At 39.7% G+C, this 24,024-nt stretch overlaps 1 protein-coding gene across 8 annotated transcripts in view; it reads left to right on the top strand.

Moving 5' to 3' along the window:
• Positions 1-24,024, top strand: part of TENM2 (teneurin transmembrane protein 2) — a 763,074-nt gene that overhangs the window by 37,292 nt on the left and 701,758 nt on the right. For 7 of the 8 annotated variants that reach the window (XM_076350344.1, XM_076350347.1, XM_076350348.1 and 4 more), the window contains exon 1: positions 3,460-3,594. The exons of the other annotated variant lie outside the window; for it this stretch is intronic. The gene's annotated coding sequence lies outside the window, so the exon portion shown is untranslated. Of the gene's footprint in view, positions 1-3,459; positions 3,595-24,024 lie in introns of those variants that run through there. 8 annotated transcript variants of the gene reach the window in all.

Genomic DNA, 24,024 nt, shown 5'->3' on the forward strand with positions numbered 1-24,024 from the left:
TCTGCAAGTGGACAAGATGTTCTCGTGTCAGCAGGTTCTGTGAGTGACAAGGTGATACTGAGAGAGACTCCAAAGACATTAGGGACTGAAGCTAGTAAAGAATGCAGGTTCTAGGCTGTGTGCCACAGGCCTACCTTTTAAGCATCTCAGGCATGGAGCAGTAACTGATATAGCCAACAGGAAACGGGACAATGATACGTCTGCAGTCCCATTCCTCGGGCACTTTACTAAAGTCTGAAGAAATACGCTTATGTTCACTTGGGATTCACTGCTTGGAACTTGTTCTTGAAGGTAGGCACTTACATTCTTTCCTCTAAAGAACTAAACAGAGCTAAAGGATTTAAAACTTGCTAGAGGAGGAGTAGTCTGTGGTCACCATTTACTTACTAACCCAGTAGTTAAGAGTTCTAATCCAAGAAATGAAGTATTTGGTTTATTCTCCTCAGCCTCATGCATATTCAGTCTCATGTCTCCCATTCCCAGGAGAATACCCTTACCACCAGATTAAAGGGATGGTAACAAACCTCTCTTCCGTCGAAGCTGTATCACCACATCTAAAAGAATCCAAGATCAATTTAAATAGAGAACAAGAGGAAGAGAGCATGGCTCCCTGTCTTCTATTTAGGACTCTCACTTTAGGGAGAAGACATGGTTATTGTCTCTCAGATACTCTAATTTTTATATAGTTATCATTTATCCTAAGTGTGGACACAAAGCCAGTATTCCCACATTGGTCTTACTAATAATGCCTAGACATGTAACTTCTGTTTACTTTTGCGTCGATACTCTCTCCGCTACCTGTCCACTCACAGCTGTCATCTTTACTAACCCGTAACAGTGGGAGCATATAGCCACTCATTCACCAGGACAAACTGATGCTGTTTACTGTAAACTGCCTTCCAGAAAACAATCCCCCAACCTGAAATCTAACCCGCGTTCTTTTTCACTGGATACCTGACCTTGACTTCAACACTCCTGTTGAACAAATGAGGCCACCTTACCAAGGCGTCTAGATTGGTCTACACCATTAACCCGTATCCGTCATAATTGACCATCAACAAATCTTTGTCACGTGGCATTTAATCAGCCACTTGTTTGTTCTCTCTCAAATCACTGGTGTATTAAGTGGCTTTGTAATATTCTGTGTATCACTACTAGAAATACTCCAGTGAGATGAAGATTTACAAATATATTCGGACTGTATGGGCTAAACGTATTTTGGTTTTTGCTAATTTCTGTTTAATCATCATAAAGATCAAGTCACATGCTTTGTGGACTGCTATTACAGACATTCCATTACCTTTTTCACTGAAATTTGCGTTGCATCAAAATGTAGTTTGGCAAGATTTGTTTCCCATCTGAGCGTAATTCTCAGTCTTTCTTCCTGATAGGGACAACTCATTACTTACCTGCAACAATCTTTTTAATACATCTCTAACATCCATTTTTGCAATGTAGTTTATTTTCAAGCGGAGAGATTATTTCCAGTAAAATGACTATCACAGAATCTCCGTACAGAAGTCTCTCTGCAGAATCAAGACATCACCATGCATATTACATTAAAATTTAGACCACAGCATTTGAGACAAGGACGCATCTTGAAATCCGTGAAATGCCATAGACAAAGGTGAGGCCAGGGAGAAGTTGTGGCTACGTGGATCTTCTTCACCCCTGTGAATAGATGCAGTCCTCAAGCTACAGCATTGTATGTAATTTACCAAGCTCTACTATTATGCTCAGCTCTCCCCTCTTCTCAATTAACCTTGAAAAGCTGAGAGATACTTCCCTGCTGATTTCTGGATTGCCCCTTAAAACTCCTGCTCTTTGTTGACGGTTACAAGACTACAGTTGCAGTTGGAGAATTAACTCTGCTGTAGTTTCTCTCTAATCAGACATTTACAGTACGCTTTTCCCAGCTACAGGTAATCCAATGTGCTCTCGTTTACTTCATTTCTCCACACAGATTTTCTATTTTATGGAATACAGACATGAAGATTGTTATGTTTTAGCAGCACTGTTAGCCCTGCTGCTGTGCATTACCCATGTCTAAGTCTCCTTTTCATTGCTGTTTCCGTATATCCTGGTTAATTTAAGTTGCTACTTTCCTCCTGGCCTTGCCAAGAATCGGTATGAAGTCTTGTAGGTTGACATCAGCTTGTGTCTAGCCGTTCACCATTCTCTCGTTTCCTGATCTACTTTGCTTTAATGCTCCCTTTTTTTGGTGCCATTGCTGCTTTCACAGATGCGCAGTAAAGGGGGGGGGGGGGAATTTAAGGTTAAATAATAGTCAACATTTAATTATGCTTTACAGAAAAGGTAAGCATTCTGCGCAGCATTTGGAAGTAACATTACATAGAAGGCCATGTCCGAGGCTCACCCATGGCCAGTGCATTGAGAAGGGGAAGGTTATGGCTAAACTAATTCCTTCCTGAAGAAGTGCAGAAGAGTTTGTCGAAACGTTTCTAACTTGTGGCGAAAGGATGGGAGCAATTTTTTAACAGGTTTTTTCCCGTGATGAGATTTTGCGGTTGCTCCCTCTCCCCGTTGGCTCCTCGCGGCCCGGCCTGCCCGCAGCGGCAGCCCGCACGCTGAGGAGGTGGGGCGGCGGGAGGTGCGGGGGGCGGCTGAGGGGCCAGGCTCGCCCGCGCCCGCCGTTACCTCAGCGCCGCCGCCTCCTCACGGCTCCGGCGGGGAAGGGCCGGCAGTGGCCGCGGCCCTCCGCGGGGGCGGCCTCCGTCCTTCCCCTCCCGATCCTCGTCCTCTCGCCGGGGCGACGGGACAGGCATCCCGACGCCGGCTTCGCCCGCCGGCAGCACCGTCCCCCCCCCCCCCCCCGCCCCGGGGCCGTTAGCCCGGCTCGCCCGGCGGAGGCGAGGGGCCTCCCCCGCTCCCGCACCTCTGCGGCAGCGCTCGGCTGGGGCAGCCCGGCCGCTCCGCCGAGGGACGGGCGCGGCGCGAAGCGCTGACGCCCGCTATGCGCAGTAACGGTCAAGGAAACAGGGACACCCGCACAGCGCCGCGGGGGCCCGCGGCGTGACGGCGAGGTGCCGCCGCCCCCGTCGCCGCGCGGCAGCCCTCAGAGCCGCTCCGCCGCCGGCGGCCGCCCCTCGCCGCGCCGCCGCCCGCCCCGGCGGCGCGCGGGGGCCCTGCGCGCGCGCGGCCGGGTGCCGAGCGCGGGGATTGGCTGGCGGCCCCGGCCGCGGCGCGTGCAGCCGGGGGCCGGCGGGGCTGCAGCCAGAGCGCGGCTGGCGCAGGCGGCTGCCGGGGCCCGCGCTCCCTCCGCCCGCCCTCCGCGGCGGCGGCGGCGGCTCCTCCGCTCCGCTCCGCTCCGCTCCGCTCCGCTCCCCGGGGGCGGTGGGAGGCTGCTGCTGTTCCCGCTGCTCTGCTCCTCGGGGGAGGGACGGGACGGGAAGGGAAGGGAGAGGAGAGGAGAGCAGAGCAGAGCAGAGCAAAGCGAAGCGAAGGAAGGGAAGGGAAAGGAAAGGAAAGGAAGGGGGTGTCCCTCGCCAGTGAAGGAATCCGCACCGGTGCTAAGTTATCTCCCAGGGACGGTGTGAGGCACTCGGGCTGCTCAACCTGCTGCTGCTGCTGCTGGTAAATGCTCTTCACTTCTTACTTGCCTACATGCTCAGGGCTCTCCTTACGGCTTTTCGTTCGGCAACAGCGCCTAAAGCTGCAGCGTTTCTGTCTCTGTCGCTCCCGTCCTTTTTACCTTCCCCCCCACCCCCCCTTTTCTGTAATTGCGTTAGTGGAGTTGACAACTTCTGATATGTGTCTCAAAACCAGGCAGTAAGTGTTTTGTTTCCTGGAGCCGTTTAATTCAGCAGTTGGAGAGGTCATTAGTCGCATGAGTTCCAGGGAAAGAGGATTCTGTGCCTCTGCAATAAGTGCTGCTGCTGCTTTTCTGCCCATTAATTCTCATCCTTGATGGCTGGTATTTCTTTTATTTTTACGGCGTTTTAATGTTGCCTTTGTTCTGTAAGCTGTTTCTTTTTTTTTTTCTTTTCTTTTTCCCCTTTCTTCTGGGATTGAAGTACAATTTTTTTTTTTTTTTTTCAGTTTTTGCCAACAGTGTGGAAAGGTATCTCTGATTCAGAAACTATTGTCCACAGTGCGTCTTGGTTAGGAGCAGGCAGAAATAAGAGAAGGCAGGCATTTGTATTCCGAAAGGGAGTTAAAGAAAAAAAAAGCTGCTTTGCATCATTGCTGCAGATTTGCAGGAAGCAGTAAGGGACAATAATATTATGTTGTTTGCAAAGATAATAAACATAGAAGCGCTTTGGTGTTTCACGTATAGCCCTGCGACTGAGCTGTTTCGAAATTGCACTTAATAAATTCATAGCTGTGGCGGAAGAGCTTGCTGGCATGTATTGCATACATTGCTGAGACAATGTAGCAACGTATGCTAACACCAGACCAAGTCCCTGTCAGACCTTACGTGGAGTGGCAGTTTGACAAGATGCTCTTTTGTTTCTTGCATGCTCCCAAACTGAAATTTAAATAAGGTGGCTTAATGGATGTGAATTGAGCTCTTAACTCTTTATTTCTGAACCAGGCTCCTTTTTCAACACTTCTTGTCAGGATGCTTGTACATGCTAGTGTAAACATTTATCTGTAGCAATTTCAGATGATTTAATACTACTGATGTCTTAATGTGTGCTTTTTATGCTTTTTTTTTTTTGTACTTCCATACTTAAGTGTTCTGTCCTTTTAAAAGGCTCAAAATGTAATGGCAAGTATTGTCTCTGTATGTGTATATGGGTGTACATAAATATTTATATATTTATATATGTAATGTTTCACTTGTACTTGTTTAAATTTACCAAACCTCGTATTACATGGAGAAGACAGGTATTATAACAGAATTGAAATGCAGGAACACAGAATTAAAGGAGACTTTGTTTATAATATTTAGTTGTATAGTTAAAAGATTATATAAGATCAAAGAAATTCAAAATGCATGCATTCTAAAGAAGTGAAGTCTCGAAGTAGTAGTATTGTAGCAATTTAAGAAAATAAAGCTTGACTGAAACAATACGGAATGCAAGTTGTCAATAAGTATGTGTAGTTATCTAATATTCTCGTAGAGCACTTTATGGAATGCTGTTTAAAATCTGATGTATTTAAAAACGTACTCTTTGTTAAGTGCAGAGTTAAAGAAAAAGTAGTATCACCTGTTAATATGGTTACTTTATGCAAGTTTAATAGCTAACCTTGGTTGTACATTCTCAAAGTTTTTCTCAAACTTCAGAAGAATGGAGAGAGAGGTGATTCTGTCTTGAAGACATTTGCATTATCATTCAAATTATACTGATTTGAGAAACTGGTGAATCTCCACCATTTAGAACGATGACAGGTATTTTTCTAAGCGGCTTATTTAAGTGCTAGGTAAAGTGGATTTCTACAAGGGGCTGACAACCTAAAGATAGGTGGCATTTCTTGCATTGTCAAGGTTTAAAATATATACAGACAATGTATTTGGACATCATTTTCCTGTGCATTGGCAAATCGGTAACCAGGTTGATGATTAATTTAGCTTGGCCAATATGCTGAGGTTTCTAGTCGCTGAGTAGTAAATAAAAACTATTCATATATTACACTGATATAGATTGTGTGGTATTTAAAAACCCAGCTGTGAGGTCTGAGCTTTAATTCATTTAGAGAGGAAAACTTTTTTAGCTGTGGTTTCTTAGTGTCCTGGTAAGGTCTAAGAACACACAGAAGTATTTTTTTTCCAATTGTTAACACATGCTCAGCATATTTTAAAAAAAAAAAAAGTTTTGATCCAGATAATCTGTTTGAATTTTTATTCTGCTTATTTTTAAACATTTCCTACTAAGACAGTGCTTATATGAAAACAATAATCTTTTAATTCTCTGTGTGCTTATTTTTCATGTGGATAATGAAAATAAAATAATCATGGTTTTGTGTCATTAGATTTCAACTGTTTATGTAGCTTGGGTAAAATTAACACATGAATATCACCAGTGATATTTTCCTCTAATTAAATTGAACTATATTTTCATTTTTAATATTTTGTACTAAAAGTCAAAGAGCTGCATGAGAAGATAGAGGAGGCACTTTCTCTTTTTAGGTCACAGAGATTAACGGTGGTAGGAGCATTGATTTGAGGGGGCTAACAGTTAAATTTCTTTGCCTTCTTAAAGAACATTTTTATTTCTGGGAAAAACAGCAATATATATGTATCGACTAGTGATATATTATGGTCATGGCTTTGGCATTTTCCTGTCAAATACTGTCTTTTTTGTTTGTGCAGTCAAAGAAAATTTCTTATGAACAGTATTGCTGTTAGAGTAAGTAATGGTGTAAGCTGTATTGGTGATCTTGTGCTTAAAATTATTTAGAACAACATAGAAAAGGAAAAATGTTTGTTCAGTTCAATCAAGGTCAATGTCTAGACTTTCTTGTCTGAGAGGTCAAACTAAACTGAAGGTCAAATTAGATGGAGACAAAGCTCAAGCCACTGTTAGACCACTCAAGTCAATATACCGATGTTTGAAAAGCTGTTTTGTGTTTGTTTGCAGTTTACTGTGAATTTAATCCCTCAATCCTTAATGTTTTTGGCAAAAGGCGCACATAGGAGCAGCACTACTGAAGTCCATGCTTAAAGACGACACCAAAAATTTATTGGACTGATCCTTTAAATAAGAATTTTTTTTTATATAAATGCGTAGTTGTAAAAAGTCTGCACTCCCCCGCCCTGGATCCGTAACAGGAAGTACAACCTTAGAATATAAATTAAATTCATTTCTACTAAACTGATTGATAAGAGATGTTTTAGTCCTGGCTTGCTTTTTCAGAAGGTTGGTATGTAATGGAAATGGCAAGTTTTTTCCAGGCTTTTTTTTTTTTCCTTTTTAACTATACTTTACTTGTAATTTCAAAGGTCTTTATCAGGAAGAATAGTTTTATATAATACTTACTGTGCTACAATAGAAAAGATAGCTTTGCTGGTACTAAACATATGCAGAACTGGTCCATACTTTCTGACCTGAGGTGTCACATCCCAGAGCCTTCATACCAGCTGATAGTGACTCATCTTTCTAATTTCTTACTGCACAAAACAGCTCCTGTACAGTGTACTTTTAGTTTATGTAGGAGGCAGAGTATGAAATGACTCTGGCTGCATCAGACTGTTCCAACCATAGACCGGACCAAATCTGTGTCCTGGTCGTCTCTGTAGTCTCAAAGAGCCCCTTGTTCTGATCCTTATTCAGAGTCACTTAGCTGAGTGGCTACAGCAATGTGTAAAATATCTTCTGCAATACAGTCTCACCTAATCCGCATATGGATTTAAAAGATACTTTGGGGCGTTCTCTGTTAGCTGAATTTTGTCTCGCAATTATTGGTCTGCATTGGGATCTCATAATGCTGTTGAAGTTCAAATATGTTGTTTTAAATCCACCTTGCTGACTAACTCAATATTTTCAGATAGCCTTTTCGGATAAGCAGCAAGCGCGCTAAGCTTAGATTTTATTCATTTTTTATTATTTTTTAAATAGATTCTTTTTGGTTGAATTGATTGACATTCAGTGCCAAATAGTAATAAATTGTCTACTTTCACGTTTATTGCTGAACACTAATAACCTAGTAGTCATCCAAATAGGGATGTAGTTATGAGATTTTTAGCAACAAGCTGCACAACACTGAATGAAAACTCATGTTTAGCTGAGCGGGTTGTGAATGGATACATGGTGCGTATACTGCCTTACACCAGTGGCAGTATTCAGAGGCATTCTGGGGTAATAGTTAAGGAAACAACTGATTTTAAGTCACGCTTCTTTCTTTAACTCAGGAACAGGTTTTGTAGAGGATACGTTTTATTGTCTGATGAACGGAAAGCAAAGTTGCACTGAGGTAGGGGCGTTTGGCTTCGGGGTTTGAGGATTTTTTTTGTTTTGTGTTTGTTTTGGTTTGGTTTTTTTAACTATAACGCCAGTCAAGCAGCATGGGGAAATTAAGAACAAGGTATCACCCTTTTTGTTTTTGGATAATAGTCTTCATTCTAGTTTTGTTGTTAAGGGGGTTTTTGGTATATAAATGTGTACATTTAGCCAAAACACTAACCGTAAGCCTTCAGAACTATAAATGTGTGTTACAATTGTATAAAATACATGAGTAGCTGCTCTTGAAGGACTTCCATACTAGTTTGGGGCACACCGTAGTTGCCTTTGTGTCTTTAGTAGGAGCATTTAAAGCTTTCGGTTGGTCTCAATTCTCCAGATTTATCTGTTGTTTTTCAGCCCAGGCAGGCAAGGAAAGCGCCAGGGATCATTCAGAGGGGTATGTGAGCCTATCAAAATCATTAATGAACAAATCAGTGAAACGCTTTATGGAAATAACTTCTGTATAAAGTCCTTCTGGAAGGTACCATGTGAAGTATGTGGAGAGGCAGCAATTAAAGCCCAGTACTGTACCTGCACCGCAGCTGTGCGGACAGGGTAGGCACAGTAAGCAAGGACAGCATGTAGTTTGATGCTGATGTGCTGTTTGGGGGAAGCAGTGTAAGTGGTAGGGGCAAAACTGCCTTCTCTTGCTTATCCTTGTTCACGTAAGGCTTTTGTGGGCACAGTGATATCAGCTAGTGTAAATTTTTGAACCACAGTCTGAGAGCCAGAGAAGCTTTTAGTGCGGATATGAATCCAGGTCTGCCTAATTTTAGCGTAGCACCTTAACATTGCGAGTCATCTTTTTACGTCAGTGTGCATATGTACAAGAGCAAACAGAGCCTGTCTCCATGTGTGTACTTCTGTGGTTAGCTATGTAAGAATCTAGATGCCTCCTGGGAAGTTTTATGTGTCTTCCCTTAACTCTGAACACAAAAATCTATTTTTTTAAATTATTTTTGTAGTGGAGAAAAATGAGAATGTTTAGGAAAGTCATGTTTCCTCAACTAATGAAGTTAGGAGTGTTGGTTCTGTTGTGTTTTTGAATGGCTCTGTACAGTGCTACATGTAAACTACACTGTGGAAAATGTAAGTTTAAAGAGGTGTGGATGAACGTATGTCGGTGGTAACTATACAAATTCTGTTCTGAAGCCGTTGTTACATAGTAGTGTAGCGCTTACGTGTAAACACATGTAAAAACAGTAAAATATAGGAAGTCCTGTTAAATGTAAACAACAGATTTTTCCAAAGCTTTTTGTGAGTATAGATTGCCTAGTGACTTTTCTAATCTCTCTTTAAAACGCAGCTATCTACAGTGAAATAAGTTATCATAATAGTGTGCTCCAACATTGTACCGCATACTAAAGAAATGGTAAGCACCTTTTTCAACCAAAAAAAAAAAAAATAGTTGAGTATTCAGAAAGGCAGAATACTTGGTGTTGAAATACAACAGTGACACTAGAGACAAGATTTTTGATATTGAAAATAAAGTTCATTTCACTTGCTACACTTATCTTGCTAATGTTATAGGAAATACGGTGTCTGAATTGGATTCTGGGGGAAAAATGAGGTGTTGGCTTTACACCGATTGAAATAAAGTAGCAAGGATAAATATTAAATGCATCATAGTACATAAAAATACATTCTCTGGGGAGGAATGTTACGCACTTCATACTTGCAACATTAAATGAGTTTTCTGAACCAAATTAAAACAAGTGATATGCAGCTTACTAAAGGAGTATAAAATAAATCAAATTTCATTAAAAATGCCTATCAGTGCACGCTGTTTGCCTAGTTCTGCTGTCACTGTGTAGATACCTACTTTCACCATTACTGAAGAATTAGGCATTTAATGAAAATAACTTTTCATCTTAGTTCATATTTACATAGATTACAGGTTTGGATATGCATGTGTGCAAGTTTTTGGTGCATTTGGTTTTGTGCCTAGGGACATTCAGAAAGTCATGGTCCGTCTGGAGTTGGCAAGAGTATAGTCTGGAACATAGAACTTTCTCTTAAGGCATGTTTTCTTGTCTAGGCATTTCTTCTAACTTTCCTCTACATCGTTTTGATACAGAGAAAATGGTTTTATCATTGTCTGTGGTTTTTGAGAGAGTGAGCTATGGCTGGTATACTAGTTTTGCATGAGAACACACAAATGTGAACATCCACAAAAACATAAGCCCATAAAAGGATAGGGAAATAGTTTTCTCTTCCACTTCAACATAGCTGACTGGGCACTAAAATCAAAAGGATTGTTAATGAATCTTACAGAAAAATAGTCTGCCAATTGTTTTGGCAGACTCCTTCCAATCATGGGGAAGTTTTGGACAAATCTTAGTTTATAGAAGAATATTTGAATGAGTTGAAACTTTATACTTGTAACTATAGCTGTAAGTAAACAGAACAGTACCATGAAACTGGATCTGTAATTTTAATAATCTTGTAACAGTTTGATTTGTCTGAGTGTTTATATGACACGTGTACAGTTACGTAAAACCTGATTGAGTTTATGTAAACATTTGTGTGACACAGGAAGGCCTGCTAGCAATGAAGATACAGAAAATTTCCATGGTGAATGGTTTCGATCAGTTCCTTCTGTTTTGGGAACATGTGGCCTAAATATCAGCTAAAGAACACTGTTGAGGGAAACTGTAAATGCGCAGATTGCAATTGGAAGTGAAGCAATAGAGAACAGATTTTTAAAGAAAGTTGACTGTTTAGAGATGAGTGGGTGCCTGTAAGATGATCAAAACTTCCTATTAGCTTTATTCACTTTAAGATCAATTCTTAATGTCCCTCTGGACTTTATCCTGCATTTGTAGCTGCGGAAAATCCTAGGTATTTCAGTTAAGGCACCTGAAATAAATGCGTATGTTTGGTGGTTAAGTCTTTTCAGGAAAGATTTATGAGAAGTAGACTGTCAGGTAGATTATTATTAATCTGAAAAGCAGGGTATGGTAACAAAGATTTGTATATTGCCTTGGTCACAAGAGGAACTAAACCTTTTTTTTTGTGGTTTTTTTTTGCTGAGAAGTGAGTTGGCTTTAGTTGTCTCCCTGCATAGAGACTAACCTAAATCTTGTCCTTTTACCTTTATCCAGCTGCTTGTTGTGGGAACAGAGCAGTCTGAGAAAAAGTCTCTTAGTGCAGTGCTAGATTTGGAGGTCACAGCTTTATTAACCAATACTGAAGTACATGGTATTCCAGTGCAAATCTTAGCTGGGGCCATTGGTGTCAGCTACAGAATGAAGAATAAGCTGTGCGGCTGTCTTTCTCCAGCTTCCCTACCTGCTAAGGGAGGATGAGTGAAATCCAGAATGTTGTCACCTTCTTTCTTCTGTGGAACCTACTTGAGGTTGAGAGATGACATGAGGGTGGAGCTGCACAGAGCATATCTTTTCAGAAAATCATATCAGTGGTCGGGACCAATGCCTAAGTGGCTCACTGTGCAGCAGAACTTGCTGCAGCATTTTTCTAGGGAATCAAAGTCACAATTATTTCAGTAATCCTTCTAAAACAGGCCCTCTGGAAGGTGGAAATATCTTCATGGTACTTTGACTGTTTCATTATTGCAGGGCAAAGGAGAGAAGTAGTATCTTTCAGATCACAACGTTGACAACCAGCATGCCTTCCATTGGTAACTGATCTTACCGTCACAGGAAAAAAGCTGAAATAGTGAATCCTCAGTGGATCACTGTCATTGCTCTCTTCCTCCTGCTCCTTGAGGATCATTCCCTAGCAAGGTGCTACCTCCTGCTTCGGGAGCCTGGCTACAAACAGCAGTTTCTTTCCTTCTAGGGCATGAAGAGGGGGGAGCAGGAGAATAATGCAGAAAAAATGTGACCCGAATATTGCCTCACCTGCCCTGTGGTGTGTCTTTTCTCTTTCAAAAGTGTATTCGTGGCCTTTGGCTCCACCACTGCATCGTTGTTGCTAGGGTGAGTGCCTACGAGACCTCGAGCCCTGCGTTCTGCCTCGGAGCAGTAGAGGGAAGGGCTGGCAGCTTCTCCTGGTATTGTGCTCCTTGTTGTATTACCAGTGAGGATTGCTAACTAATGAGTTGAATGAGAGAGACCTTTCCCTTCGCTTTCACAAGCAGCTGTCACTGCTGGAGAGAAGAAGTGGCGAGAGGTGAGAAGAACCTGTGGATTGCCTGTGGAGTATTTATTCTTCTACTGAAGCTCTAATTACCTAACTGAAACTCTTCTTCCATCTCTCCAGCAATCCCAGGGGCCTCCATAGGTTCCTCTAGTTCAGCTGGCATTCTGTATCAGCTACCTCCAGGCTTAAATTGCCTTTCTTTTTCCTGCATTGTTCCTTTAAAGGTGCAGTAATCACTTCCCCCTGTGTTTCTCAAACCATCCAAAATATAAGCCCTTAATAGATTGGTCTTTTACAGAGCAGCTTATGCATTTCCTCAATGCCTGTCACTCTTTGCCCATAACCTCCGTTGACTGCAAGTATTGGAGTTTATACATTGTCAGTTCTGTAGATCTTGAACTTAGCGCATGTTACAAGATTAAGATTTATAATTGTACCCCAGTTAGTTTAAGGCCAGCTTCTGGATGGCCCTTCCCCTTTGCACAAGGGTACTGGGATAGGGAGAGCTGCGTCATTCTGTTTGCCTCAGCAGTCGTCTTGGGGAAAATCAGAATTCAGGTTCTGTTGATACTCCCAACATAGATGGTCATTCCCTTCTTCTTTGGTGATGCCATGCAAAGGAGACAGCCACAATACTTTTTCATTCCCTTGCTCTTATAGAAAAGAAGCAGTATGAGGTGTGAGGTTTAGATCTTTTGAAAAGCTGCTTCGATTGCTGCTTTCTACTACCTCCATTTGCCAAAGGTTTTCCATCTAGCCCTGGATACCAAAGAGTCTCTCTGATTATTGAAAATTTCCTGGCCCCTAGAACAAAATGTTAGAAGTCCTATGTATAGTCAGATTGGGTTAGTCCTAGCGAGGCTGAAACCTGGTGGGTATTCCAAAAATCTTTAAGCAGTTTCCGTGAAAACAAATAATTTGTCCCTATGAATTGTAGAGTAGGAGTGTCTTTAAATTTGCAACATAACAATACTTAGATATAATGATAGTTAAGCCTTAATTAGGTATGTTTGAATAGTAGGGTCTGATCCTGTGAATAGTCATTATTGTCCTGCTGTTGTTCAAATGACTGTGTGTGAGAAAGGATCACCTGCTTAAGGCAAGCTCTGCTAGAACATGTTCTTCCCCGTCGTCCATTTGCAGTTTAGTTTAATTGATGCATTTGAAAAAAGGACACTTAAAAGATGGTTAGATGTCACTTTAATTTTGCTAATGAAATGCTGTTTAGTACTTAGTAGGCCATAATATTGGCACAGCAGAATCTATCATTCATAGCTAGCAAGTTTTATTTTCAAAATAAGCAGCAACAAACGTGTATCAAGCTTGAATTTGTGGCAGTTGAAGTTAATGGATGCCTCGCAATGATTGTAGTGACTTTGGATCAATCCTTGCTTATACATGCTACTTTTTTAGCTGGGTAGGGAGGCTAGCTTTCTTTGTTTCTAGGTGTTTTTCTTTAAAGAAAAAAAGATGGGGCCTGGCACCACACATTACACAAACAATTGCCAAGATTAAAGGAAAAATACTCAATACTTAAGAATGCTCTCCATTCAGGCAGTGCAAGCAGAAGTAGAACCAGGGACCCTTCTGGTAGTTCAAGAGCAGCTATGTGTTACTCCATCTGTGTCTTATTCTTTTTTGCAAACAAGGTATTGGCAGGCATGGCAGGCTGGAAGGACCATGGCCTGTGTGCTGTTTCCTGGGTCCATGTGGTGAGCTAGCAAAAATGTGGGTTAAAATCTTTCTTGCTGTCTTCCTTCTCACTTCACTTATCTGCTCTAAACTTAACTCTGGCACAGCTGTATTTTAAGCTCCAAGACATAAGCTCCATGGCCAAGAGTTATTTGACTTGGTTCAGTCAGTTCATGAATATTTTGGAGTATAATTCCTCAGATTTATTATGAACAGGTCTGTCCGTGTCAGAAGTCACGGTATGCATATCGCTGTGTATTTTAAAGTAATGCTTTCTGTGTCAGGTGGTTGGGTGGTGAATTTATCACATTTATGCTATGACCCTAAAAGGAATCTCTTTGGTTGGATGGTGGTACTTTTTCTCCCTTCCACCTTCCTTCCTCCCCCTTCCCTACCATGCTCCCCTCAGACATGACATTGATAGGGAAGGTTTTACAGGTGTAGTTTAATGTTTGTAGTTGACTATCTTATTGCCAGAAGTTGTATGAATACTTCGTGCCACTTCTCCTGTTGCGTATGAAATCGTATTTGTGTCTATTACCAGTAGATCGTAGCTAAATGCTGAATGTTATAAATTAATGTTTATTTCCACTTTGATTACTTTGGAAGTCCATAGAGCTATTATTTATCTTCCCTACTTAGCAGTTATTCAACATATCAGTTTGCTCACATAGTAAATCTGTAATAGCTTTTTGTATTATGGAAAACAATCCTTCCTTTAGTAGGGAAGCAGTGGTGCAGGATAAGCTAATGCACTGAAAAATAGGTTTAGTCTCCACTTAGAAAAAGGGCTGTTGCGGTCCCTCAGATAAGGGTCTGGATCCGTTGCTTCTGAACAGCAGACAGAATTCTGCTGGTCAGTTCACCCACTCAGCTTACAAACTGCACTTTCCTTCCAGACCCGACATAGTAGATTCAGTTGGGAACTGTATTTACTGCCTGAAATGTATCAGTTTTGTGGAAAGATGCATGTCTTTAGGTTTGCTAATTGCGCAGCTTTTGCTGCCGTGATTTTTTTTTTTTAATGCAAATGTTTCAATTAGAAAGTGTTTTGGAAGATGATAGAAGTTGGATGAGGTTCCAGTAGTGTAGGAGGGAAAGAAAAATTAATCCAATTTTTAATTTCAGATAAACAGCTTTATTATAGAGGCTATCTTCTCCCTTTGCAATTAGTCTGAACATGGACACGAGTCTTTTGAAATAACTAAAATGGCTATATTATATTTGGAATATATGGTAGCTAAGTGGCCTGTTCACTGATTGCTTTTAGCCCATTATGGGACCATATTCTTCTTTCAATTACCGAGGCTCAGGTTCAGTAGAATAATGAGTGCCCGGTTTAGCCCTTCTCTTTAAACTTCTACAAGATTGAAATCCTTCGGTGAGCAGGGCAGATGTACCTCACTGGTGACCATGACTATGTCATATAGTGCAGAAGCACCTGTGCTTCTCCCAAATGAAAACTGGGTGGCAGCACTAAAATCCCGCCGTCATCTTGTTTCCCATTTCCTTGCCATCTTTGAAGATCTGCGTTGACTAAAGCTGAAATTCTGGAATGTAAGAGCTGAGCTCCTCTTATTCCTGGGACACACCTGGCAAGGACTATTTCAGTCTTCTTATAAGACTTAATCCATTATCCCTGTGGATAATGAAATACAGTGGCTCACAGTGGAATACAGTGTCTCGATGGGAAGCATGCTTTTGGGAAAACTGAGTAAGGTGTAACTTGGAGCTACCTGCTTTTCTTTAGTGGTTTATTTATAGATGTCTCTAAGTCTGTTGTATATGAGTTATTCAGGACTTTGCAAGATGAATTTCTACAGTTTTGTTAGCAGAGAGTAGCTTCTTTCACTGTAAGATAGACTTCCCCCCCATCGTGTGTGTGTGTGTTATAGTTAAAGCTCGCTTCCAGGACACCGTTATCTTCTTTTTTGAGTGCCATGACTTAAAATGGCAAAGACGTTATACCTACATACAAAACATGGCCACAAAGGAACTCTTAATCTGCCTCCCCAATTCCTAGCTACCACTTCAACAACCTTTGAGTTATGTTCATCTTAGTTTTGAGGTCCACAGGACTTCTCCTCAGACCTTCTCATCTTTCTGCTTTCCCACCTCCTGGCAGGAATTCCAGCCCAGAAAGATTATTTGTTCTTTTCCACAGTCGCCACAGTGCTTCACTTCATGTACGCTTTGCACAACCCTGCTCTCACTTAGGACTTCCTTAAAGCTTGAATCTTTTTCACCAGAGAGACTGAGGTTAGAAATTGGAGAGAACAAACAAAACGAAAACGCTAAATCCCTTTTCAAATGATAACAATAGTATATCTGCGGAGGCTGTGAAATCCTCACCGTTACTGATGATATGGCACAGACTAGCCAAACATCCATCTAGGATGATAGCATTACCATTGATACAGTCTTGCCGTTAGGGGATAGGTTAGGCAACTCTGCAGTGGGCATCTCTCCCAGCTGTATTTTTCTGCAATGTACTGGACTAGCACTTTATGATAGAAATAGGTGGATCTAAACAGATGTCTACCAAAAACCCTCCAACTTTTTTTCCAAGTATGTTTCTTTAGAAATTTAATATATTTTTCAAGTTACTGCACTGGAATTTTGAGTTAGGACAACTGAAAACTTAGATAATTTGAGAATGGTAAAAATGGACTATAGCAGTTAGTGCTATTTGAGATTAAATAGAAATGTATATAGGTATCTGTGCATGGATGCGTGTGTAAGGTTTTGCAGCTTGCATACAAAAATCCTGGTGATTACAAGGTGGGAATATTGTGGTGTTTTTGTTAAACTGTTTTTCCCTTTTAAGGCTTCCTGTCTAAGCAAGCCCTTAATGTATGGAAAGAGGCTAAGATCACCAGTAAGATAGCTGTTTCGCTGAGCTGTTCTGTGAGTGCAGCAGCACCCTTCTAACTCCACAGTTGAAATTTTGCACTAATAAGTATTTATATATTCCAGGCAATTCATTTGGCATCATGCATCCTAAGAATAGCACCCAAATAGCTAATGAGACTTCATCAAATACCATGTAAAGAAAATGAAAGTGTCCTTATTTGGTAAATGAACCTGACATGAGAGAAATAAAAGTACAGAAAAGAAGATCATGCTTTAGATCGTACAGAAATACTGTGAGGAGAGGGTAATGGGAACAAAGTCTTCATGGTAGTCCCTAGAACGCACATGAAATAGAGTAAGATGAAAGATTTAAGCTATAATAGCTTTGTGAGGGAATGCCCTGCCTCTTTCCTTGTTTCCCTGTATTGCATCAGTACTGATCTTTTTAAATGTGGAAATAGGTGCCCTCTGTGACTACCACTGTATCAGTACTACAGAACAGCTCCTTGAACTCTGAATTCCACTGAGGTATCCCCTGATGCCCTAGATACTATTGAGGCTTTCCCTAGAAAACAAAATGGTTCAGAAGAAATGACCAATCATCCAGGCTGGCATAACCTTCCTGCATGCTTTTATAATATAAATTACAGTGGAATTAGGGAGTAAAATATTGAATATTGTCTCTTTTAATGCTATCCTTTGAAATTAATGGTAATGATGATTCCCCAGTTTGGGGAACATGGTAGTGGCTTTCTAGTGACTAATTGCTTCAGTCAGTAACGTAATAGATTTTTTGCAACATGATAATGAAAAAAATTCTAATGAAGGTCAGATAGCAAATGGCTACTGAATCGTTAGTTTTAAAAAATCTGTCAAACTTTGCAATAATTTTTTCAGGTTTTGTTAAGCAGGCTTTTTCACCCCTAGTGACAGAGCTGTGATCATTACAGATATTTCAGTGAATTTGTTGGAAGAACAGACCTAATCTATTAGGCTCTTGAAGAAGAGAATTGATGCTGCTTAGCTTGATGCATGATTTCAAAGCCCAGTTCAGTTTTCAGACTTTTTAGGTGAGATGGCATTGTTGAGCCTGACAGTTAAAACAGGACTGTGTGAAATCTCGTTTTGCTGTTTTACGTACTGGTTGAGTAGCCATCACAGATAACCCGATGGCATGATGCAGAGTGAATATATCACTATGGAACTAGCAAATGCTTTCCACTATATGTCTTTACTGTAGGTGACTAAATCAGTCACTTAGTGATGCAGGAATATCTAACTTTTAGACGAAAGTTTTGTTTTTGTAAGTTTGTAGGGTTTTTTGTTCGTAGTGGTAGTTTTGTTGGTTTGGGTTAGCGGATGAGGCTTTTCGTGTTACACAGGTAGAGGACTTTTACAAGGACATTGGAAGGAATGTGTCTTGTCTTAGAACATCTTGTAAACATGTTTCTAAATTGTGGCAAAAATCAAATGTGTTTTCTTGCTGTAGAATTTTTTTTCTCATTTGCATTTGTGAATCATTCATCTGTTTGTCATCAGCCAGTGATATTTCTGTAGTAAGTGAATTTGTTAGCTACCTACAAAGTAATTTTTTTGTACAGCATGCTGATTCCTATTATGGCCTAGTTATGTTAGCTACAAAACATTCATCTATGAAGCATTAGATAACTGTGATTATTCCTCTGAGTGATAGAAAGTAAACACAGAATAAAAGTTTAAAAAAAAAAATAGTCTCAAATCTTTGAGTATTGAAAGAAAAATGATGAAATTGCCTTCTCCTGTGAATCAGTAGTTTAAAGTGAGGGTAATACTACAAAAGTATAGTTCAAGTTAAGACTTGGCAGATAATCTCACATAAAATCCTTGCTGCTCAGAATCTATTTTGGAGAAAGCACAACACCATATAAGCTGTTATTTTGTTCCTGTGTTGAGATAAATTTGTTTAACTTTTGGAAGGATATGCATGTATACATAAGATTTCCTTCAAAAAAGTAAGTGTGGGAAGTTAAATTTCTGATTACTGGTTCCATGAAGATGGAAGAGAAAGTCTGAAACATTCTTGTTAAGAGGAGGTATTTAACTATAGAATTATTATTGAATTAAATAATTCCTATCATGTCTGTTGAGCTTTTTCATACCAAAATATTGTTTCCCATTTTAAGATCTCTGTGTGAAAATTGGAAGGGAATACAGATACTGACATTTTATAAAACCCCTAAATCTTCATCAGATACTAAAAGGCTTCTAATGACAGATCTGAAAAAATTTCCATTCAGTATATTGGAGAAGGGGGTTATGTATTATTTCAAAATTTAAAACCAGAACACAGTATAGTACAACATACAATATAGTACTTGATTGTACTACACATGCATAATATTGTTTTAGTATTCAATTTTTTTAAATTAAAAATCAAGCAGGTTATAACTGCTGTGAAGAAAACATGTGTGTACCTCATTAGGTTGCATTTAACTGCTATAACAAAACTAGACAAATAAATACATGCAGTCTGCAAGTCTTAAATTTACTATGTCAGAGAATTAAAAAAATACTTTAAAGCTTTACTAATTTTTTTTTTCATTTTCTAAAACATTTGTCTCTCTAATTTGCTTCTCTGTTACACTTTCACAATATGCATTTCTGGGGCAAAACCTATCCTAACAGGTTTCTTGTATATCTTCAGTGTAGCGATTATTTTTGCACAATGACTGTTAAATCCTTGATTATGTTGTGGGAAAAATGTAATGAAGATATCTAGCACCTCGTTTGAGAAGGAATAGCTGTTGTGTTGTTAATACGTTCAGTGTGGTGCTTATGCTTACCTTTCTGAGGTAAGATGTTAAGAAGGAAATTTGTATATCGTTCAGCTGCTATACTGAAAGTTACAAATTCATGGCTGATGCTAGGTGCGTTTGATTCTTGCGGCCATGCAGCGTGACAGGAATGCAGGTTAGAGGGCAGAGTTAATGGTCTTGCTGGTCTGGATTGCTTATGGTCCTAATCTCTGTGATTTTTCATCTCTGTGATGCAGAAAACTACACAACTTGCTTTGTCTGTTGAGCAGTTCACACTGCTTCCTAATGACCAAGGCATGTCAAAACCAATTCCATAACATGGTGTCGTCATCTAGTATTTACCTTTTGCTGGTGCAGCGTGAGCCAGGCATGGGTGTTGGCAGAACTGCTTGGGTCAGTTCTGTGTGACAGCGGGATTCACTTTATTTTGGTATCTGTTGCCTTTATAATACGTGCCCGTCATAAGAGAAGTGTCTGCCATGCTGCAGCTGGGGGTCTAGCCCTCTAATGGATCTATGATATGAAGTGCTAAGTGAATGAATTATGGTGATTCAGAAGGGTAGGAATTCTTAGATTTGTTATTGCGGTGAGTTGTTTTCTCCTCTCACTTGATGCAGTAGTGCTGTCCATCACTGGTGTGGTACCCTGTATGAGAAATTAAAGAGTGGATGCCTAATACCTGCAAACAGATCTTTCATTTTGTAATCTATGACAAGCTGACAGAACATGAGAAAACGTGATGGCCTTTCTGCTTCAGACATATCTATCTGTCTGGGTGTGAGTACCTTGTCTGTGACAGCAGCCAGCTCGGAAAAAAGTTCATGTGATGGTTAGATACGCATGGATATGCCTGTGCATCTCCAAATTAGATGTATAAAGTATTGTGGACAAACTTTTTAAACCAAGTGTGTTGTCACAGGTCTTTCCTGAACAGTTTATGAACTTGATCTCAATCTACTGGCACTTTGAATTCTGGGCTTTTCCAAGCTGTATGGAATGGTGAAGCAAGGTTTATTCTTGTTGCCGTATTCTCTGGGAGTGGACTTTTTGTTTATTGCATATTCTTAGAAGTGAAATTCTGAAGCCCAGATAGTTGTACCCTGATACCCTTCCACAACGGAAAATGCAAGCTTCCTGTTAGCCATGATTTCTCTCTCACAAAGGATGTGGCAAGTGTGGCAAATACCGTGAGCGGACTTAAAAATCTAATCTCACCTGCAGCCAACCCTCTTGATAGATCTGAAGAAAATGAGGTATTTCTTTATGCTGGCCACTTGCCAGTATCATCTAAAATCTGCATAGTAAGCACATCATTTCAGAGGAGCTTGGTCATAAAAGGTGGGTGGTTTGTCACCTTGGTTAAAGGTGATGAAGTTCAGAAACAAGAAGTTACAAGAAATAGGAGTTCTGTGTGTGGTTCAGACTGCAAGTACTATGGATTTCTTTCATTCTTTCACAGTTCACAGAAAATATATTCTCAAAGAGGCTGTATTTCATAATATTTAAAAAAAAGAAAAGAAAGCTATGATGGCTATATTGGATTTTTAAGTCAGCTTTGATTCCTGCCCCGCTGAACAGAAACGAGCAGCCTAATGTGGAGTCTTCAGAATGCTTAGCAAGTGGTGTTCAAACACCTGGTGTTATATCTAAATAGCTCTACCTCAGACTCAAGGAAAATGGATTAAATCCTGTATTAAATAAACCACTACAAGATTGGACTTCCCTGTTCATTGTGTATGAATGGTAAAGGCTGGGTCTACTTCCTTCTTGTAAGTTCTCTATTGTTTTTGTCTAAGTCATTACTCTTACATTTTTTTTGCAAACAACGTTACCAGTGTATTAGTGTATTACACTTTTAACCAGTCTGTTGGTTAAAAAGAAGTAAGGCTGTGTCTGGACCAGTTCTTGGCAACTGGCATCCCTTTGATAGCTAGGAATTGTGAATACTATATTAAAGTGTTTTCTTTTATAGCCTGTGCTTTGTGGAGATCCATTAGTAACCCTCCATTTGGGATGTGCTGCTTCTGACTTTGTCCACCGAGTTCAGCATTAATTGGAGGATATCTTTGCTTATGTGACTTGAATTCATACAGTATAAATGCCTAAGTGTTTTCAAGTCACTTTACTATGTACAATAACTTTTTATGTCTCTCTTTAATGGTAACACTTCATTCTCTTCAGCTTTTTAACAGCACGTAGAAACGAAGCAGATGACGGTAGCACTCGCTGTTCTATTCTAGGTTGCGTAGTCTTGCACGCTTGGGACTCTTCTCTGAACTTCTGCCATTTAGTTCTGTGGATAAGTAATCTCCTGGTATAACTCGGGAGGTGCAGTTCAGCTTTAAGTCTGTTAAGTTAGAACTTTGAAAATTAGGTAAAATCACACATCTTCACCACAGTTTTCATATTTTATGGGGTAAATTGATTTTTAAAACCTCACAAAATGTTTCTTGACCTGCAGATGTCAACAGACGATTGCAGTGTCTTCAGGAAGACAAATGCGTACGCTCTCACCATATATAAGAAACTTCACAGTTTAATTTTAGCAAAGTAAATACAAAACTATCTGATTCATAAAACGGAAAACAAACAAGTACTTGTTATTTGACCAAAAAGGATATGTTTTGGTATGGTCTCTTATGCATAATTTTGGAGAAACATATGAGAAAAAGTTTCTTTTTTGGATTTCCTTCCCAACATTTATGACAGATGATCGAGAAGCTAACATTTCATGGTCTCACAATACTCATTGTTGTAGAAGATTTGAAGGATTGCATCCCCATCTGGTCATTTGATGGAAACTTTTTGAAGCTTTGACAGTTGGTTTAGATTCTACAACACATCACAGCTTTGAGAGATCTTCCCCCAGCGTTATTCTGCTATCTGATTGAGTCTGCATTTACTAGAGATTACAGCTGTGATTATATAACCAAGAGATACAGGCAGATAGATAAAGATGAAAATCCTTTGTATTATTTGGCTTTGGTTTTGTTTTGTTGTGCATTGTTTTGTTTTGTTTTTCCCTCCCAGATTTGAGTTGAATATAGAAACTTGAGAGAAAGAAGTAGAACACAGACTTGGAAAAAGAAGACAGTAAATTGCAGTTAGAAACCGTATAAATCAGGGTTCTTGAGAAGCTGTGTCACCTTTACTATATGTATATTTGTCTATGTGTCTATACATACATAAGTGGAAAGGCTTACAGTGCAGATGCACTTGCTGTGAACTCAATAATGACAGTAAGAGTATTTTTTCTATGAAATGTAGGTTCCTTGTTAATTCTTAATTTGTATCTGATCATTTTTTATTTGGGTGAAGATGGTAGTGGTAAGTAGTTTTGCAGTAGAAGAATTCAAACTTAATTAGCAAAATGCAAAGCTATCTTCTTAGCCATCTTACTCTTTATCAAAGTAGGATTTTACACACAGCAACATTAATTACAATTAACTATAGCATTCTAATTTGTTGACTTTATTCAGAACTCTATTAGTGTTAAACAATTAATGGTTAAGTTGAACTTTAAAGTGGGTAAGAACATCATTCTAAGCTGTAATAGCTTAGTGGATGAGCATATTGTCCTAAATTGACTTAGCTACATCCTTAAATGGTTGCTGTATACAGTGCGCGTAATTATATGATGACTGAATGCTATTAAACGTATTGCTCTTTTAGGTACACGTCACAATATCATAGCAAATGTTTCTAAAATTTCCAGTTATGAAAAATTGTTGTTTTGGGCACTATCTTTAAGTGTTCACTGGACGAATTCTAGATCAATTTACAAAAATATACAGGTCAGAGGATTTGACTTATTACCTAAATCTGTTTTTGCATGTATGTTTACTTTTTGGCAATATTACTTGTCATTTGTGCTGGTAGAAAAATTATTTCAGACTTTGCTCAATAGCTTAATTCTCTTTCCATACGCTTTCAGTTATAGAGGATTTGCATTCATAACATATTTTTCTATTTAACATGCTTTATATTACAGTAGGAAATGGAGAAGAGAAATCGCTAGGCTGTTTAAAAATTCAAATAAATACGCTTGTCCTGTGAGTTACATTTGAATTCATACTTTTTTTTTTTCCCAAACTGCTAAGTGCAGTAAGGACACAATCCAATGATGTAGTAACCAGTTTTCTAAAATAAAAATATGCTAGCACACACACTAAAAAATAAATGTATGTAGGAAGGATATTTTCTCTTTACTTTTGCATTAATGTGTGTGGGAAGAATATTTTCTCCTTACTTTTGCATTACAACCACATGCACACAGACATATCTATTTCTCTCTCTATATTTATAAATACAGGCTATTCCTTTAAAGCCATCGTAAGGCAGTGTATGTAGTGGGAGCAGTCCAAGGCAGAAATAGTGTGACTGAAAACAGCTGTTGCATCCTGGTTCCCCCACTTGCTCCCTGGAGAAATAATAGGTTGCTTATCTCCGGACGGTAGTTGATTATTTTCTCCTACGCGTTCCTTGGCTGTTAGTGGGCTCATGGACGAGATGAGGCCGAATCACAGCACCATGTGTCTCTGCTTAACTCAGAGAGGATATAGTGTCCTTTCTAGTCTGTTCTTCCCCGTCAGAAAGCCAGCAGTGGCCTACACAGGAGAGTAACTAATTCATGCTCTCTGACCTTCTGCATGTAAAACAGGCAATATTATCAT

Source organism: Aptenodytes patagonicus, chromosome 12 (assembly GCF_965638725.1).
Source record: "Aptenodytes patagonicus chromosome 12, bAptPat1.pri.cur, whole genome shotgun sequence".
NCBI classification, from domain to species: Eukaryota; Metazoa; Chordata; class Aves; order Sphenisciformes; family Spheniscidae; genus Aptenodytes; species Aptenodytes patagonicus.